We start from the raw sequence: 21,276 nt of genomic DNA, 5'->3' as shown, positions 1-21,276 counted from the left end.
TTTTGGGTGGGGACAAACCCTAACTCTACTCCTACGGTAAGGGGGACCCCCAGTGGGAACCGGGGTTTTGGTGGGTGGGGTTGGGGAGAAACCACTTGGGGGGTGATTTTGCCGTGTTATTGTGGTATTTCCCACATTTATCACTTTTAAAAACACGAAATAACACGGCGGAATAAGAGATAACAAAAACTAGCGATAGTGGAGCCGTTCACATCCATATTCGTCTACTACTACTACTACCACAACACTGATCCTACTACCATGCGCGCTAATGCTACTGCGCATGCGCTAACTGTAAGGGAGCTTTTGGTTTTCCTAAACTCAGACTGCTTAGTGAGGAAAGAAATGGGGGGGTTTTACGGGAGGGATACATGTATTTAGCCAAACACGTTACAGTATGACCCCTACGTTGCTACCGGACTGAGTGAAGGATTGGGTGGTACAGGGTTCCCAGATTTGGCAGTTTCTCACCAACCAAATTTGGCTTTTTTTTCCAATTTGGTGGGTAAAAATTCACTTTGGCTGGTTAGTGGTATTGTGGCTGGTTTTTCAAATACTTTCTATTTGAGCTAAACACTGATCCCACGTTTGAGGAAGCTCTCCCCAGATTGGGAATTTTTGAAGGTTTTCAGGAAAAATCTGGGGAATTTGATAGGTTTTCAGTAAAAAACTTGGTAACATTTAAGCAAAATATGTAGATGGAATTAAAAAATAAAAATCACACACACACCAGACGACCACAAAACAGGCCGCCGGATTCTCAGAGAACGAGCCTCATTTCAAAATTTCAATTCATTCTCGTTTTTTTTTCCTGTATTATATTAGTTTTACTTATCTAACTAAAACTATGATGCCGCTATACAAGCATATATATGATAAAAAAATATGCATTTATAAAGATAAATATAACGCACATATATTTGCCGGTTATTTGGGTTGGTTTGGATTTCCATTTGGCGGGATTTGGCTGTTTCATGGTAGAACTTTGGCTGGTTGGTAGTAGTGTCATCTGGGAACCCTGGCTGGTAACCATACGTTGAGTTACATAAAAGCATTTACCTAATTTGTTTATTAACTGTTTATGAATTCTAGTGTTTATTCCTTTTCATTTTTCCATAGTATTTGTATAATAACTGTTTTGAAATATCCCCACCTAATCATTTCACCATATATAACTTGAAAATATTATGTTATATTGAGGACAGACACCTAAAAATGCCTACGTGTTAATATGAACTCAGTTTTAGGACGTTTCGATACCTACCTACCTACCTGTTTTCTGTTACGTGAAATTGCACATTGCGTTGCATATTACATACACACTCCCTATATCATTTATACACAAGTCAATCCCTCCCCTTTCCAGTATTCACGACCGGCTCTTTACGTTACACCATTTACAATGCATTTCTCACCGATACCAATATCTAGATTAAATTTTGCCATTATTATTATAAAACCTACATTTAAATATATAACATTTAAATATATAGTTTGCCATTATTTTTATAAAACCTACATTTAAATATATTCCATTATACACTTTTACAGACATTACAATTTACACCTCCCTTCCAGTTTCCTTACTATTATGCAGTTTATGTATTGGTTACTTTTTACATTTTACAACACTTCCACACCCATCAAAGTTAGGTTTATATGTCATTTTACCTACTGGGGGCCGAATCCCATCCCCCGGTTAGGCAACATACCCTTAGGTTTAGTTTGTTATATGTTGGTTTACCTACTAGTTTTACTTCCTTGAAGGGTTACCCGGTTTAGGCTAGGTTGGTTAGTTCTTCAAGAGTGGATACGGGGGGGTTGGTTAGGTTACCTACTAGGTTAGGTTTGGTTAGGTTACATTCCTTACTAGGTTAGGTTAGGCCTTTAAGGGGGGTATGGGGGGCGAAGCCCCATGGTCAGGCAATATTCCCTACTAGGTTAGGTTAGGTTAGGTTGTGGTTAGTTACATTCCTTACTAGGTTAGGTTAGGCCTTTAAGGGGGGGTACGGGGGGCGAAGCCCCCCTGGTCAGGCAATATTCCCTACTATGGTTAGGTAGGTTAGGTTACATTCCTTACTAGGTTACGTTAGGCCTAGTATTTCCCTACTAGGTTAGGTTAGGTTACGTTCCTTACTAGGTTAGGTTAGGCCTTTATGGGGGGGCAAAGCCCCCATGGTCAGGCAATGTTCCCTACTAGGTTAGGTTAGGTTAGGTTGGTTAGGTTACATTCCTTACTAGGTTACGTTAGGCCTAGTATTTCCCTACTAGGTTAGGTTAGTTACGTTCTTACTAGGTTAGGTTAGGCCTTTAAGGGGGGTACGGGGGGGCGAAGCCCCCCTGGTCAGGCAATATTCCCTACTATACTCTGTTTTTTTTCATCTGTCCATCTGCCTGTGGTGTTTTTGTATGGTAACACTGCGTCCCTGCGCTTCAGATAGTTACATTCAGCTCACATTCAACAATTATAATTATATCCTATTTCGAATATTAACGGTGTAATTCGCATACAGTAAATTATTAAAACACTTTTCATCGCAAATGCACACCCATATCCTTTTATTTAACCTAACAACTTACACACAGCGTAACTATTTGCCGGGACGCAGTGTTTACCATACACAAACATAGGCAGATGGACAGATGAAAAAAAACAGAGTATAGATTAGGTTGGTTAGGTTACATTCCTTACTAGGTTAGGTTAGGCCTTTAAGGGGGGGTACGGGGGGGCGAAGCCCCCTGGTCAGGCAATATTCCCTACTAGTTAGCTTAGGTTGGTTAGGTTACATTCCTTACTAGGTTAGTTAGGCCTAGGTATTTCCCTACTAGGTTAGGTTAGGTTATGTTCCTTACTAGGTTAGGTTAGGCCTTTAAGGGGGGTACGGGGGGCGAAGCCCCCCTGGTCAGGCAATATTCCCTTAGGTTAGGTTTGGTTAGGTTAACTTCCCTTACTAGGTTAGGTTAGGCCTTTAGGGGGGTACGGAAGCCCCCCTGGTCAGGTTCAATATTCCCTACTAGGTTAGGTTAGGTTGGTTCTTTCACCTTACTAGGTAGGTTAGGCCTTTAAGTACTGGGGGGGGGAAAGCCCCCTGGTCAGGCAATATTCCCTACTCTTAGGTTGCATTCCTTACTTGGTTAGGTTAGGCTGATTTCCCTACTAGGTTAGGTTAGGTTACATTCCTTACAGTTAGGTTAGGCCTTTAAGGGGGGGTACCCGGCGGGGGGGCGAAGCCCCCCTGGTCGGCAAGGCAATATTCCCTTACTAGGTTAGGTTTGGGGGGGCAATTCCTACTATAGGTTACATTCCTTACTAGGTTAGGTTAGGCCTTTAAGGGGGGGTAGGGTTAAATTAACGGGAGGCGAAGCCCCCTGGTCAGGCAATATTCCCTCTACTAGGTTAGGTTAGGTTACATTCCTTACTAGGTTAGGTTAGGCCTTCAAGGGGGGTACGGGGGGGCAAATCACCCCTGGTCAGGTCAACATTGCCTACTAGGTTTAAGTTTCCCTACTAGGTAAGGTTACCTATGTTAGTTGGTTTGGTTCTTTAAGGGGGTTACAGCAGGCCCACCCCACCCCTGGTCAGGCAACATCCCCTACCCAAGTATTAGTTTTGTTATATGCTAACCCTATGTTTAATTTGGTCTTTTGTATTTATTAAAACAACTAATGGACGGCCCTATTAACACATTTACCACCCAGGACTTAAATCCCCACCCCCTTCCTGGCCCGTTTATATATGTATTTGTATTATTTTCATATTTGAACCATCCCACATTTACATTTAGTTCCTTAACTACCCATTTACTTTTATTACCCTTAACATTGCCAACTTATCTTGTTAAGTGCTTGTTCATTTACCTCAGCCCCACCCTGGTTTAGAAGTGAATGGGAATGTAATAGAGAGTGTATCATGAGGGTCCTCAAACAAGATCCAGGGGGCCTGCATCAGAGCATCCTTGTGTGTTGCGAGTGTAAGGAGACATTGTCAAATGTAACGGGGGAGGTAATATGAAATACTAGTGATAATGGTAGTTACATTTGACAAGGTCTTTGAGAGAGAGAGAGAGAGAGAGAGAAGAGAGAGAGAGAGAGAGAGAAAGTCATTGGGTTGAGAGTATATATGTTTTTGTATGTTTGATATGTCGTGTTTCATGTTGCTGTGTGATAGTATGTAAGTGCGTATCTGTTTTTCTGAAGTGTGAGAGTGAGTGAGCGAGCGATCGATCGAGAGAGAGAGAGAAAGATTGTAATTGGTGGATGGATAATAAGGAGTGGTTTGATGATGGATGATGGTTGTAAGTGGCAGAGTTGTCTGTTGGAGCGGTCACCAAAGCATTCTATGATGAGTTTTTGATAGGTCCGGTTTATCGAACCCAGCAGCGGTCTTTTGGAGAGTTGAGCTTTTTTTTTTTCTGTTGGTTTCTTGGCGTTATTTTTGAGTGGTTGTATGTGGACTTGTAAGGTTGTTGTTTTGATGTTGTTGGTGTTTGTCTGTGCAGTGATTTGTTGGGTTGTTGAGTTATTGTATGGTTGTAGTACTCAATTGGTTGGTTTGTGTTGTGATTCTCAGCAGTGGTGGTGTCTCTCTCGATGACCTTATCCAGCGGAGAGCACAGCTTCTTGCCTTGAAGACAAGTCATGAATGGTAAGAACAAGAATTAGTCCATGAGCCAGACCAAAAAAAGGTACCACCTGTACTGAGTAAACTTAACCCCCATTTCTAGATACCCCCATGTCTGTAGTTTATGAAAATCCTTGTTAACATTGTCAACTGCATAGCTTTTGGTCAGTGTAGCCCATTGATTCCAAATAATCACAAGAATTTTTAAGGTCTCATTGAAAACAATCTTTTGACTGTGTACAGATTATTTTTTTAAATTAATTTCAGATTTCTTGAAATTTTATCAGATTGTACACTATCATATGCAAACCACTAGTGCAAATATTATTGTCCTAAGTTTATTACAAGGTCAGATTTTTGATATCTGAAAATAACTAAAAAATGAAGATTTTTTTGTATAAACTTAATTACGTTTAACTTTATGACCATACAATAAAACAAATCATTAATTCTAATGATCTGAGGATACTGCACACATGTCCAAGGAACGCATTGATATATAATATTTTGTTTTGGGATACATGAGTATTTGTATAATCAAGCTAATTTACAAATACAATGAAATATTAAAAGTCGTATAATCCTATCCTACGCGACTATTTTCTATTCATACGCAGCTCAAACTTTTTTTATCAAAAAGCAAATAATCTTGTCTCCTAAAAGTTTATGCAAGCAATATTCTCATGGCATTAGTTACAAAATAAAACAAAAAAATTACTTAGAAACTAAAAACCATCTCGTATTTAAACAGAACATAAAATTTTAATATCTATCCCTATAACCGTATAATATTGCAATAAAAATTATGGTGGTCTGAAATTATTTAACAGAAAAATTAGTTCATATGATAAACACTCGCCATATTAACCCAATTATCACCAAAACTACAATTATTATAAGGATTATATAAACCATTATTAATCATCATATTCGTCGTCACACAAGTCCTTGATTATTGCAAGTTTGAAGTTTGCACATATCTGTACATTTCAAGCCATTGATAAGGCAAGTACAATCTGATGACTTGCAGGAACGTGCACACCTGCATGCTAGTAGCTGTAGTACTGCCTCTGGTGCAGGAGGTCCTTGTAGCCATTTGATGGCTAAGGTACCATTATCTATTTCCCAGCCTGACTCTGTTGGATTTGGTAGAACAGGATAACGCTGCAAACACTGTCTCAAATTGCAGATTGGAAGTTAGCCCTTTGTACATGCATGAAAAGGGAGTCCTGGCAGGTGTGGTAAACTGCTTGACTCTATTTCTCCCCCGCTTAGACACAGAAGAGTTGATGGCGAAGTGAGTTCACTGACGTTGTTTTTGTAGCACTATTGTACATGCTGCAGGTGATTATCTGCAGTTTTTTCAAATAGGTCCGATGAAACAGTTGCATTGCGGCCGAGTTCACATATGTAGCTTGATATGTCTTGTTTGATTTCATTTGGGTTAAATGCATTGGTTTTTCCTCTTCCTGCGAAGGCGCTGACAGTGTCGCAACCAGTGAATGCATGCATGCCAATTAAAGCCTCATACTGCTGTTCCAAGTGCCTCACTAAGTTTTTTTAATGTTAATAAACTGAGTTCGGGTTTTTTTCCCACATTTCATATACAGTGTACAAGGGATCAAGCTACTGATACCTAATGCTATAACCAAGACATCTGAATCCTCTGCATTGATAACCACATTCTTGATCTCAGACTCAGCTGCATGTAAGGCATGCAGGAGAATGCGAGTGTCTGCTTCTTCCTGGAGACACTCCAAATTAGTTTCAACTTCTGATAATTCTTTAGTTAGTGTGTAGCATTTTTCTTCGCATGTCACATAGAGTACGGTATCATTTAAGCTTTCTCTCAGAGGAGCTTTTTGCCACTCATTTACCAAGAATTTGATGAGGTTTTTCTTGCTTGATGCACAACAAAGAATTTTTCTCCATTGTTGAATTGTGTGGCCTGGAGCTATATTGCTTAGCTGTATGCCCATTCCTTCACCTCTCCTTTGCCTTTCAAGATCCTTGATGGACTTATCACGATACACATCGAATACTATATCAATGCGTTGGCTTCCGCTGCCTTCGTGGATAACCTGAGAAAGGACAGAAACAGCCAATTCTGCAAAGGTCTTATCTGTAGGTTTCATTTTCTGAATTAATCCCATTCATCAATTATGGTTGCTCTATCTACAGGAATAACCTCTGTTGGTGTGATCATCTTCATAAGTTCTTTTGCCAAGACACTTTTGTTAGTTTTTCTAATTGATCCATCCCCATATGCTAAGGACCATGGCAAGGGTCCCAAAGGATGTGACAATACCTCTTTCATGTCTAACTCCCTCTTTTCTGCTACAAGAATCATATGAGCAAATAATTTTCTGTCAGCATTAAGAACAATATCCTTTGATGATCCAACTTTATGAATTGTCTTGTTGTCATCAGAAAATGTCTTCAGCTTGGAGCTTTTTTCATTCTTCCATGGAACTGTTGCTTAGAAAGATCCCCTTCAATACGCTCCACAGCTTGAATGTTTTCATCTGCTGCTTCTTCCTACTTTTTTTCTGCTTAATGGAGATTCTTTTTGCAATATCTGGGGGTGGTGTGCAACTTTCCCACTTGCTAGGTTTACAAATTCTGTTTGGTCATGTCGAAGGGATTGATCCAATGACTTTCCATTATTTCAACCAAAGAGCTTACTTGACATTCATCTTTTTCTATTCTTTTAGGTTGAAGATCAGGATGTGTCAACTTTGATTCACCTTGTCCTGTCATTTCCCTGATCTGCAAAGGAATTTGCTTCTGTACTCAGCATTTAGGTAATAGCGCCTCACAGCCCCACCCTTCGGGCTAATCCTTTGGTTCCTCCAGGTGTCTGGGTGTCTTTATTTACCTTTCGTTTCTTCAATTGCTTGATCAACGGGAATTCTGCCAAAAGGACTTTTGTCCCCATCTGAACAGAAAAGGCACCTTTCATGAACTCGTCATAGACATCTGGATGATCTACATGAGTCTTGACATTGTAGCATAGTAAATAGGTAAGAACCTTGCATAGTTAATTTTATCATATGCAAAACACCAACAATCATTTTTCTAACCATGGTAAGATGGAGAAGCCAATTTCCTTCTCTAGAAGCCCTAAGCAGACCCAGTAGTATATCAACCATATCCAAATATGATATCCAAAATGCAGAGAGAGTGTGCTGACTGGTGAGGCTACCAAGATGTTCATAAAAATAATTCCAGTATTCTAGCAAAGTGGGAGTTTTCCCGTAGATTGTCATAAGCTGAATGAGTTTATGCTGCTATGGAAGTCATTTACATCATAGTTTAAAGGTGTTCTAAATGTACCATCATATCCTTATGTTCTGTCTCAAGCCACACAATAAATCTCTTCCAGACAAGTCTCATTAGTGCCTCATATACAAGCTTGTGGGCTCTTACAGCTCGATTGTATTTTCTACCTTCCATGACAGATGAAACAGAGCCCTCTGCAACAACTTTAGCCTCAACACAAAGGTCCCGCAGCCCAGCATCTTCAAAACGCTTTCCAATTATTGATAGTAAGTTGCATATGAGGTGGAAATCTCCCATCCTAATTATTACATTTTGAATTCATTTTCATCGTTTTCCACACCACCTCAGAAACTTTAGAATATATTGCCTGGTCAAACACAAACAATTTTGGCAATTCAAGAGATTGCATGATTTGAAGAGACTGATGGAGTATTTCATTAATTGTTGACATGTCAGTAGCAGGAGCATTGATTGTGGGCAAGTATCCAATTGTGTCTTGGGATATATCAATATCATCTCGGATAAGCATGTTAAAACCTGTCCAGCTGCATACTGTTTGAATATTATTGTCGAACATCCTTAACATAAGCCAGATGAAATTCTTAAATCTTGCCTCTTGAATTTCATGAGTTGCATCAATTTCAATGCCATCAACACATGATGGTCCCAGTTTTTTGCCCTGCATTATACACAGGAATTAACTTTGGTGTAGCACTGATGCTTCGCTGTTTTGACTTTGGTATGCTTGGCTTTGTCTTCATTGGAACAGAACCTTCAAACCTTTGCCTGAATGATGATCCCGTTAACTCTAGGTGAAGTACCTTCTCTGTAATTGTTTCTTCCAGGCGATCAATATATCAAAAGCCAAAGTAGTGAAGACATGTGGTGAAATACTTTCAGGTAAAGCAGGTCCCTCTGCTGAAGCTAACTTCTGGAGGCAAAGGGCTGTATCAATTTCTTCAAGCAATGTATAAGAAATACCATGACGAATCTGTTCAGAATTTGAATAAGTTCACATTGCCAGTGAGTGTCTTTACAGCAGATGGCAGCAAAATGTGTTTTGGAAGTTTTATTTTGCCATGAGATACTGCATAAATCAAATCACTGCCAAATGAGCTGATAAGTCTCTGTACTCTTCTTTGTGGGTCTATATTTTCATTTCCTCCAGTCAGCAAGGTAGAGAGAAACTGTCCTCAGAGAGACAGGCAGCTCAAAAGGTTCATCTGTACTGGGAGGCCAAGACTGGTTGAAATCATGATTTTTTTATGTTAGTCCTTATTTGCATAGCAGCTTTCATAACTGTCTCTGGAGATTTGCTTGAATTTGCTCGGTTGAGTTTTTCTTGAAGCCCATATGCATGTTTAACAAGTTCATTTTTAGACATACTGTCAGGGTATAAACAGCAGTCTTCCAAGTTAGTAGTTAGGACACAATGTGTAAACTCTCACCAAATTCAGCTTCAAGTTTACGACGAAGATGTTTCCTTGTACTTTTCTCACACTATCTATGCCTAAGGATGTCAATGATGTTTCTATTCGTGATACAAGATATTTCGGATTTCTAACAATTTGTGGCTTTGGAATTATATCATTTCGAATATATGTATCAGCTCCTCATGTGTCAGCCTTTCTGCATTACAATATGCATCTTCTTCCAACACAGTGTGCCTCTTCCATATCAGTACCTTTGCTTTCACCATTTTCTACAATTTTAATTACTTTTAGCCCCACTTCCAGGTATAAGCTTTATAAAAGATTTGTTTATGATGAATGTCCCTTCTGAAGCAATTAAGTCTGTACTAAGAATTGCAAGCATTTTTTCATCCATTTTTACTAAAGCAGCCCTCCTGAGAGTGTCATCTGCGCGAAACTCCTGGCATCGGACCAGGTTTTCTCTAGTTCCTGATCCACTCTTGTACTTTGTTCTCCTTCCACAAATGATGCATTCTTCACTGCTATAAACACTTAAACTACTTGGTTTGCCACGAATGGATCGCCGAGAATCATTTGAGGATAATTCTATTTCATTATCACTTTGTTGAGATTGTATAGAATTTAAACTTCTTTTCATTGTGAAGTAACTATGGCACTTTCTATGATAAAGAACTGGAGGTATTTCATCATCTTTCACACCTTCAGCCAACTCTAAAATACCAACATGTTGCCTGATTTTGGCTGCATTGAGAAGAGTCTGCCATGAGCTGATGTTCTTTGGAGATACAAGGGCTGACCTACCAGTAGTACAATGAATCATACAGCTATTGCGAATTCTTTTCTTTGGGATGTTTGGGCCATGTTGGACTAGAAGAGCTTGTTTTCTACTTTTTTTATTTATCTGCAAATGAAGAATATACATATCTCAGAAGATCATATATATGACCAAATGGGAAGTACTGAATTCAAGTCAGTTCATAACTCAATTGACGAAACTGCAGGAAATTGACTATTAATATATGTAAATGATTTTTGTAAGTCATTAACACGATAATATTTGTCAACCTTACCTTCGCAATGCGTGTGATGTATTGCTTTCAGATGTAGAACAAAATATTGCATGCAGTCTTATATCTAAAAAAGGGATTTTGACGTAGGAAAAATCTATTTCTGGGTGATTGGCTCGTGTCGCCCTATGAAAGGATCCTTAATATCATTCTTCCTAGGTAAAATTAATCTAAAATTACCAGAGAAAAACAAAATTAAGAAAATGTCAGTAAAACTGACTCGCTCACTCTTTAAAAGAAGTGTCGGTATGAGAATCCCTTAATATTATTCTTCCTAGGTAAATTTAATTCTAAATTACCAGAGAAACAAAATTAAGAAATGTAGTAACTGATCGCTCATCTTTAAAGAGTGTGGTATGAAGAATAGAGGCGAGTGGGAACACTACCACGAGACATTCACCAATTAGACCTTCCAATCAAAATCCCCACTAGAGAGAGCTGATACCAACGGGCGATGCGGCCGCTACTACTACTACTAGGGACGCCACGGACAGCAGCGCCCCTAGCGGTCATCCTTAATCTATGAACATCTTGTCCTGCAGGGGGGGCAATCAATACAGGGTGGGTTTCATAGGGCGACACGAGCCAATCACCCAGAAATAGATTTTTCCTACGTCAAAATCCCTTTTCTGGGCTCAGCTCGTGTCGGCCTATGAAAGAGTACCAGAGAAACAGACAAGATGGGAAAAAGGACAAATGAAAATCAGTTGTAAAAAGGAGGGATATAATATAAGTAAATCAGTTATTACAGCATATAAACTAAGTACTTAAGGCTAACTTATTTTAAACAATGACATAAAAGAAAGTTAGTAATGTAAAGTACTTAAAATTAAATTATAGTAAACATAGTAAAATACAATAATGCAGTGCAATTTAACAAAATAGATTCACTTAAATAACGTATTTACAAAATATACAAACACATTGTGTCCTACCCTAGCATAAAAATAAGGGTAGGTACACTGAAGTACATTATAAGTACATAGTGTGGATGTCCCTAGCGAAAAAAATAAGGGACAATCCACTAATATGATCTCAGCGGCTAAGGCTAGAATATCCGAGTAGCATGGCGATAGGGTGAGGCCATGTTTGGACCGAGGTAGGTAGAGGAGGAGACCTGGATCTATACTACGGCTACTAAACAGTATCAGGAGAAACAATGTTTCCCGCTGCTACTGCAGAAAATTTTAAAGATTCCAAGGACTTTAGATAGTGACGTTTAAAGACTGTCGGAGATTTCCATCCAGTATACTTTTTAAGATCCTCAAAGTTCATATGTTGAAAGTAATTAATTGAGGTGGCTACTCCCCTGATGTCATGTGCTTTTGGAAATGAATCAGGATTGGCTTGTTTAATGAAGTAAAGGATCTGTTGTCTAATACCTTTTACTGATAAAGTACCGCCTTTTTCTCTCATGAGAGAGAACCTGAGGATCTTGAGGATGTACGAGATAGAAAGGCTCTTCAAGTTGATACTGGGCAGAGAGAAGGATCTTGCGGAAGTGGGATGACTTTCCAAGGAGCCCACCTTGCAAGAGGATCCTCATTTTTAGCCAAAAAAACTACGATCCGGAGCAAGCAGAACTTCTCCTGATGGGAGGAATTCCACATGACCCTCACTCGTGGATAGAGCCGACAGTTTCTGAAATTCTAGCTCCTGAAGCTAGGCTTAATAAGAATAATGTCTTTCTAAGAAGCATTATGAATGTACAAGACGAGTTGTCAGTATCTGATGCTAGTTTGAGGACATCATTTAAGAACCATGAGACTGTAGTAGGCCTTTGAGAAGGTCTAATCTAGCACAGGCTTTAGGGATAGACGTAAAATAAGATTCAGTCAGATCTATCTGGAAACCTAACTGAAAGATCTTCTTCAAAGCCGATTTATGAGTAGTAATAGTACTAGCTGCTAAACCTTTTTCAAACAAGGATCTGAAAAAGGATATAGCTAAATTAACTGTCATGGTTGTAGTGTTTGATTCTTTCAGGAAGGATGCTAATTTTTTAACAGCTGAGTCATTTATTGTCTAATAGTTGACTCTCTCTTATCTGATTCTAGGAAGAGGATGTTTTGTGGATCAATGTTAGCATCTTTATTAGCCGCAAACTTCATGAAGTCCATAAAGTTAGGGTCTGAAGAATTCCTGAGGAAGCGAACACAGTCCTCATTTGTACTGATTGTGACAGCTTGGGATTGGGAATCCGTTGAGGTCGGAGACCCCCAATTCCAGAAGCAGAGGATACCAGTTGCTCTTGGGCCAGTCTGGAGCAATCAGGGCTACTAGTCCCTTGAAAGTCCTCAGCTTGCTCAAGACTTTCAAGAGAAGATTCACTGGAGGAAAGACATAAATTTTTCTCCACTGATTCCAATCTAACGACAGGGCGTCCGTGGCATAAGCCAAAGGGTCCAGGTTGGGGGCCACATAGCAAGGAGCTTGTGGTTCGCTTGTGAGGCGAAGAGATCTACTTGGAGACCTGGGACTCTCCGGCATATACTGGAATGACCTGTCGTCTAGGGACCATTCTGATTCCAGAGGGACCGACCGGGACAAGGCGTCTGCTATCACATTTCTTACCCGCGCCAGGTGAGTGGCGGACAGATGCCATTTGTGTTTGTTTGCTAGTGCAAAGATGGCTATCATGACATGGTTCACATGTTTGGATTTGGACCCTCCCCTGTTGATGCAATGAACTACCACTGCACTGTCCAAAACTAGTCTTAGATGAGACTTTTCCGGGGGAAGAAGTCTCTTCAGGGTAAGAAATACTGCCATTGCTTCCAGAACGTTTTATGTGGAGCTGGCGGAATTGAACTGACCAAGTCCCCTGAACTTGTTTGAATTGAGAATATCCCCCCCACCCGGACAGGGAGGCATCCGTGTGAATGGTTAACACTGGAAGGGGATATTGAAGGGGTACCCGCTTGGCCAGGTTCTTTACTTTTGTCCATGGACGGAGTTGATTGCGAAGGATCTGTGGAATTACTGACAACTTGTCTCGAGATTTGGCGTTTGCTCTCAATCGCCAAACTCGATTTATATCTTTCAGCCTTGCTTTCAGGAGGATATCTGTTACTGAAGCAAACTGAAGAGAACCTAGGATTCTTTCCTGGCTTCTCCTTGATGTTTGCTTGCATTTGAGAAATTGTCTGACAGACTTGGCTATCTCTTTCCGTTTGGCCACTGGAATTGACAGATTGTGGGAAGACAAATCCCATTGGATTCCTAGCCACTGAAAACGAGACTCCGGAGTAAGTCTGGATTTCGTTTTGTTTATCTGGAACCCCAGATGTTCCAGAAATTGAACTACCTTTTTCGTGGCTTTGAGACATTCCTCGACTGTTGGTGCCCAGATCAACCAATCGTCGAGGTATGCTGCTATCATTATTCCCTGAGTTCTCAATTGTTGCACCACTACTTCTGCTATTTTCGTGAATACCCTGGGGGCTACATTCAGACCGAAGGGCATCACTTTGAATGAGAATGTCTGATTTCCTAGTCTGAATCCTAGGAATGGGCGGAAGTGTCTGGCTATAGGGATATGATAGTATGCGTCTGTAAGATCGATGGAGCATGTGACGGCTCCACGAGGAAGTAAGGTCCTTACCTGCGAGATGGTAAGCATTTTGAACTTGTCGCAACGAATGAAAGAGTTTAGCCTTGACAAGTCTAAGATTACCCTTCTTTTTGTTGAGCCTTTCTTTGGCGCTGAATAAGCGACCTTGAAATTTTAGATGCTTGACTCTCGCAATAGCTCCTTTCTGAAGGAGTTCCTCCGCATAATCTGTCAATTCCTTTGATGGTACTTGATGGAATGATTTGATTGGAGGGGGATCTTTGATCCAACTCCAACCCAATCCCTTGGACACTATGCTCTGTGCCCAATTGCTGAACCCCCACCTGTGACGGAAGAGGAACAGCCTCCCTCCTACCTGGGAGCCTCATTGTTGATGGGCGGGTTGACCTCCACGCCCTCCTCTGAACTGCCTACTCCTTGCCGCCCTTCCTGTGCCACGCTGGCGAAAGTGGCCTCTCGCTCTGCTACCTCTCGATTGCCTATTAAAGGGAGGGTAAGCCTGACCTTCATACATAGGGTTGAAGGCCGGCGAGAGTGCGTAGGAGGTCGAGGGCTGTGACTGAGGAGACAACAGGAGGATGGGCTGGGTCTGCTTCGAGGTTGAAGGTTGTCCCTGTTGGGTAACCGGGACGGCCTGAACGAATTGCTGCTGTTGCTGGTGTTTTTGGTAAGGCTGGAACCTTTTACCAGACTTCTTTAGTTTCTTACCAGCAGCGGGGGCGGATTCTTGTTTCCTCTTAGAGGAGATACCCCATCTAGCTCTAAGGCTCTGGTTGAGCCTAGCAGCCTCGTGGTGCACCTCATTTACAGCGGACTCTGGGAAGAGGTCCGCTCCCCACATGCTGGAAGCCAGGAGTCTATTAGGTTCGTGCCTAATAGTGCATTCCTGCAGAACGTGCTTTCGGCAATTCCTCCTAGCTTGGAAGAAGTCGAAAGCATCGGTCTGAACCGTTTGAAGCTGGGACTTGGCCAGAATCTTAAATAAAGGTTCTGTGCCATACGAAAGAGCAGCCATCTCTGTGATAATCAGAGAATTGAGGGATCTGCCAAACCTAGTTCGAGCGTCGAACTCTGCCTGGATCAAGGAATCAGGCAGCCTTGGGAGCTTTTCGCCAAACTGGTCCATTGCACAGTCCGGTTTGAGCTTACCAAGCGTGAAAGTGGCAGGCAAATTCTCCCACAATTCTCCGAAAGCTGGAAAGAGCGGAGAAGTAGACTCCGCTTCCCTCAGCTGTGGCATGGGCTCATCCTTGAGGACTGCCTGAAGAGTCGCTTCCACTATTTTTGTAGCGAACGGAAGAGAAGCCTCCTCCTCCGTCGCAAAAATAGTAAAAGGACTCTTGAAAGCCTGGAGCTTAGTGTTGGTACACTCCCAGTCCTCAAGGCAGTGAACCCATTCGCGTTGAGCGTGCTCTCTACTATAGAGCACGTTCTCTCTGGAGATCTTGTCCTCCCTAGTGAGGGCCGCTACGGTCAGCCTAGCATATCCAATGAAAGGCTGCGTCAATCCCGGAGGATAAAACTCGAAGTCCTCAATCCTTCGAGTTCCACACTCCGGGACAGAGATCATACCGTCCTTGAATGGAGCGTAAGCGGCCACTCTCCATGGGTTCTCCATGGAGAAGGCTGGTAGCGACTCATAAGGTGGTAGCTGGAGAATACCAGCACTTGCTACTGGGGAGACTGGATGAGGAGCCTGAGCAAGCCCAGCTACTCGGTCCTCGTTCTCTCTAACTCTGTTAGAGAGATCTTGGATGGACTGGCCCGACTGAGTCAAAGTGCTCGACAGTTGTGCGAACATCTGTTCGAACTTGGTTCCGAGGGCGGAGACCTGTGAGCCAACCATCTCTCCTACCTGTTGCATCACCACTGCTGAGAAAGCAGTGGGATCAAAGGTGCTAGGTCCCGCTACTCCAACCGGCGTTGCCGGAGTGGATGCGGTGGAGGCCGGAGAAGGCATTGGCTCAGCAGGAGCGCGAGCCTTCTCCTTAGAAGCCTTGCTTCTAGAGCTCTTTGAATAGGAAGAGCTCGGCTTAGCCTTCACCGCGTCAGCATAGGAAGTCGAAGACTTCTTAGCTGAAGAAGACGATGACGACTTTTTAGAAGTCGTCTTAACAAGGGTCTTCGGTTCTCTCTGTCCCTTCACGTTTGGGGGTACAGAGAGAGCGGGAGAGTGGGCAGGGATCTCAGATCCCAAAAAGCCTTGGAAAGAAGCAGTAGAAGAAGGGACAGGAGAAGATCCAGGAGCGCCCAAGGAAAGACCTTGGGCACCCGACACACCTACCTCAACCAACAAATCCTCGGCACCTACCGCCATAGGCTCAATATTAAGGTCCAAGGTTGCGACGTCTGGGACCGTCTCCTGCGTGGCCACGGCCCCGAACGACTGCTGCATCTCTTGGTGGATGGAGGCTATGAGAGGGGCTGCAGATATGGGGTCAACATATCCTGTTGACTTGCCACCGGGGAAGATCTGAAAGGCCAGCTTCTTGTCCAAGATGTATGGCTGGCCCTTGGCAGCGTTCTTCCTGAAGCCGCCCACCCAAGCCTTCAGGGTTGCTAGGGCGACTTCCCTCACACCGGCAGCCTGAAAGAGAAGGCGAAATGAAGCTTCTAGTGGCGGGGGCGGGGTTAACAAGCTTATGACTAAGTGTTGTTAGTAATACGATAAAAAAGTCTACAATCGACTTACCCCCTCCACCAGCTGACTGACCAGGTCGTAACAGATGGCGCAGGCTTCCGGGTGCCAGACGATCATGTCGTTGTAAGGCGTGGCACACGGGGCGTGAGATCTGCACTCATCGTGGGCGCAGGGGTCGTATAAAGTCGCATTGCACCCAAGGACCTGACAGTTGGTAGCCTGTAAGTGGAAAGATACATAAGTATCAGGAGAACACTTACAGCCTAACAATTGCTCCGCTGCATGCCGGAGCGAGAAAGTTAGATTAAACCAGAGCCCCGCCATAATACGTGTGGTAACAAGATGGTTGGAGTTTGTCCAAGGCTACGCCGGAGACAAGAGAAAGAATCCAACCAGGTGTGGTGGTGAAAAATGAAACCACGACGGAAAACGGCGGAGATGGTATACATACAATTATAATTCTAGAAATTCATCGTAAAATTAGGGTATATCCTTAAAAATAACGAAATAAATATCAAACCTTTCCCCCCCGTCTACTAGAAGAGTGCCCGGGTAAGAAGCAAGCTCTCTTCCGGTAGCGGGGAAAAAAGAGAAGGATATAGTAGGCAAGCAATAGACCACTAGTAGTGACCACCCCGCCCGCTGGCGGAGCCAGCGAACTATAACCAAAGGTGCCCCGGCTGCGGCGGAAGGCTCCGTTCGTTATAGTGGGGGAAAGGTGGGACTGAGCAACTGGGGGGGAGGGTTCCCGGCGTAACACGGTGGGAGAGAGAGAGGGGGGTGTGGCCTACTCCTCCCCGTCCCAACAACTACCCGCTCGGTGACCCGGTACCCGAAACAAGTGGTCGCCCTATACCCCAGCTGGGAAGAACCCCTGGCCTCCTCAGAGAAGGAGGGAGGAAGGCAACTGAGGTTGTCATGGCAACCAAGGGGTCCCCCAGACCCCTCCCTATACCTGGTAGGGAGGGAAGGGGAAGGGTAAGGTGCGATGGAACACGTGACCGCAAGTGGCCTAAGCCGCGATAGCAACACAACCGTGGAAGGGCCACGTGAACCAGGCTGTACCAAAACATGGGACATGCACCTAGGCTAGCCTAACACCCTAAATAGAACTAAAATTACATCGTAAAGATGGAAAAGACACTTTTAGTAAAAGAAAAAGAAGCCCAGGAGGAGGCAAACTGTTCCGAGGAACAGAAGCCTACTCGGAGCCAGCGATAGCCGATGAAGAGCAAGAGCCGGGATGCTGGGCCAGAAACACAGAATAGCCCTAAATACCAAACTAAGAGAATTGGTAAATGGGCTAACCTAGCTAAAAAGGCGATGTAAAAAACGATGAACGTGATATAGTATAAGTATAAGAAGTCCCAGTATGGAAGACCGGGAATTCTTAACATGAGGCAGCATGGCGCCGCCACGAGTCGACCGGGAAACCGTATATGACCTATTAGAAGGAAAATACTGGTTCCTGGAAGACTAAAATACGGTAAAACACTACTTATGAGGCACTTAACTTAGCCGTTGCGATGGCAGCACGTTCCATAATGGAGGAGGTAAATCCAAGATAATAGCACACAAGCAAAAAATGCGTACGACGCTTAGCGCTAATAATTAAGGATGACCGCTAGGGGCGCTGCTGTCCGTGGCGTCCCTAGTAGTAGTAGTAGCGGCCGCATCGCCCGTTGGTATCAGCTCTCTCTAGTGGGGATTTTGATTGGAAGGTCTAATTGGTGAATGTCTCGTGGTAGTGTTCCCACTCGCCCCTATTCTCAAACCGACACTTCTTTTAAAGAGTGAGCGAGTCAGTTTTACTGACATTTTCTTAATTTTGTTTTTCTCTGGTAATTTTAGATTAATTTTACCTAGAAAGAATGATATTAAGGATCCTTTCATAGGCCGACACGAGCTGAGCCCAGAAAGTGGTGAATTATTCCCTTGCCATTGTTTTTTACCTTTTATTCCTTGCTCTGTAAAAAGGGAAATACATTTCTTGAAAACAAAATTAATGGATAAAAAGAAGCAAACATAAACACAGCAGGAACAAATACTCTTGTTGCATGATAACAGGTGGTAATACTTTATATAAACATTCCATGGCTGCCAGTAATTTATAGCACTTTATATGAGTCTGTAGGCCTAAATATCACTAGACTAAAACATGATGGAAACGAACTTTCCACAACAATCAATGGACTGCTTGAAAAATTTCAGTATCCTTAATTGCTTCCCTTCTGACGAAGTATTAGCTATGCGTGAACAGAAAGAATTAATCGACGTCGGATAGGGTTGCTCGACTCGTACCGATTTAGTGTAAATTGTAAATTAGCTTGATTATACACAGAAGCATGCATTCTACATCAGGTTATTGTATATCATTATGTTCCCTAGACATGTGGGCAGTATCCAAAATCATTAAAACTCTTACTTGTTCAATTGCATGGTCATACCGTTAAACTTAATTACGTAGATACCAAAAAAATATTCATTTTTGCTTTTTGCTGGTATCAAAATCCGACCTTGTAATAAACTTAGGATAATAATATTTGCACCAGTGGTTTGCCTATGATATGTGTACAATCTGATAAAATTTCAGAAATCTGAATTAAAAAATAATCTGTACACAGTCAAAAGTGTGTTTTCAATGAGACCTTAAAAATTCTTGTGATTATTTGGAATTAAGGGGCTACATTAGCCAAAAGCTATGCAGTTGACAATGTTAACATGGGTTTCCATATACTATAGACATAGGGGTATCCAGAAATGGGAGTTAAGTTTACTCAGGTCGGGTGGTACCTTTTTCTGAAATTTGAGTGTCTGGCTCAAGGACTAAATGTGAATTTGTTGTCTGTAGTTTTTGTTGAACCAATTGTCCTGTTGAGTAAACTAACATAGAGGAGAAAGTGAGGCTGAGGGTCTTTTTGAGAGTCGGTGCAATTAATGTAAATGTGGGGAGCTATGCTTGCTTTGCTGTTAGCTTTGATTCTGTCACACCAGGAGTAGCCAGTTGTCAAGATACCATTACAGATTTCCAATGAATGGGCTCAAACCAACAGCAGCATGAATACTCATAAACACTCTTAGGGCAGTTGCTAGGCTGAAGCAAACCACTTTGAATTAGTAGACTGTTCTGCCACAGATGAGATACAGATGAGATAGAGGTACTTCTGATTCTTGGTGGATGGTTGGTTTTTTTAAACCATGCATCCTTCAGATCTAACAAAAGCATGAAGTCACCCTCTGATAAAAGCTAACACAGAATACCCGCCTCCCATCAACTTCTCCACTAGAAAGATGCAACTATAAAAGCCCGAAGAGTAATTGTCTACGACTTCCAGCATGCCATCCTCCACTATTGTCTGCACATCCACTGACAAAATTGAAAGACTTGGATATGCCTGGAAAATAACTGAGAAACAGGATTGGTCTGTGAGAAATGGGAGGGTGAAAATGAACTTTTTCTGATAAAACTATTAAAATAATTGGGTATAAGCATTTATAGAGCGTATTTCATTTTGAACGAACTATCAAAATAAGCAGTTCTAAGCATTTTTAGAGGGAATTTTTAAGTATTTGCAGATTTTAGCTATTCGTGGGGGGTTGTGGTACACATCCCTGCAAATACCAGGGCTGACTTACGTACTGTATATACAAGTTGCAGAGTTTTGATAAATATAGCTGGAAAGTTAACATTGTATTGCCTCTATTAGGAATGATACATTTGACATGAAATAATTATGAACAATAGTGCTATACATAAAAAGGATGTATGATGTTGCCTGTTTCTTATATACATTTGCTTGGCATTTATGTCAGAATATAATTGATGTGAGGAGTGGATGCCCATAGGGTATGGGTCCAGATGCCCAGGTAAGATGGACAATTATGTAGGTCCATGTGGGAACCTACACCCTAGCTCTCAGTATTTGGAGAGAAGGAATGGAAATTTTAATGACCTCTTTCCTTTCTGGAACTTCACAGGTGATTAAAACTCCCCTGTGAAGAAGAATTTCCATACAGTAGAAAATTCCAATACACATATTCTTCACATGGGGAAGTACAGACTCAGACCTTACCTGGACAATGTGAACAAACTTGTGTAGGTTTACAGATGGAGGAGATACGAAGCAGACACAAGGTTGCCCAGAGCTTTTACATCTACGGTGCTTGTTTATTCTCTGAGAGAAAATACACAGCAACAGAAGTAACAACACAAAGTAAATACAGGCAGTCTGCGGCTTATGACGTTCCGAGTTTGCGACGCCTTTCAATTATATTAATCAGAAATTATTTCCAGGCTTACAACACATGTTCTAGGGTTACGACGCCAATCCGACGGATGAAATATGACTCCAAAAAAGCAAAATACTGTACATACTTGAGTAATATTCAACTGCATGTAATGTTCAACCCCATTTTTACTGCATATATTAGGACTTTAGCATATGTCCCTTATAATGTTGCGTTTTGATTCTGGCAATAAGCCTAGTCTATGTTAGCAGTTGCTACTGTAGCCTAGTCTATACTTCTGACATCTAAACCTAAGAAGCTAAAAGCTTAGAATATGCCAATAAAATGTATAAATAATCAGTATGTACTAAAAAAAAAAAAAAAATAAAAATAAGCTTCCAACCTTTTGTTTACATTCAACACTACGAGTA

Source organism: Macrobrachium nipponense, chromosome 8 (assembly GCF_015104395.2).
Source record: "Macrobrachium nipponense isolate FS-2020 chromosome 8, ASM1510439v2, whole genome shotgun sequence".
NCBI classification, from domain to species: Eukaryota; Metazoa; Arthropoda; class Malacostraca; order Decapoda; family Palaemonidae; genus Macrobrachium; species Macrobrachium nipponense.
The sequence above is the reverse complement of the archived record's forward strand: the minus strand, read 5'-3'. Positions refer to the sequence as shown.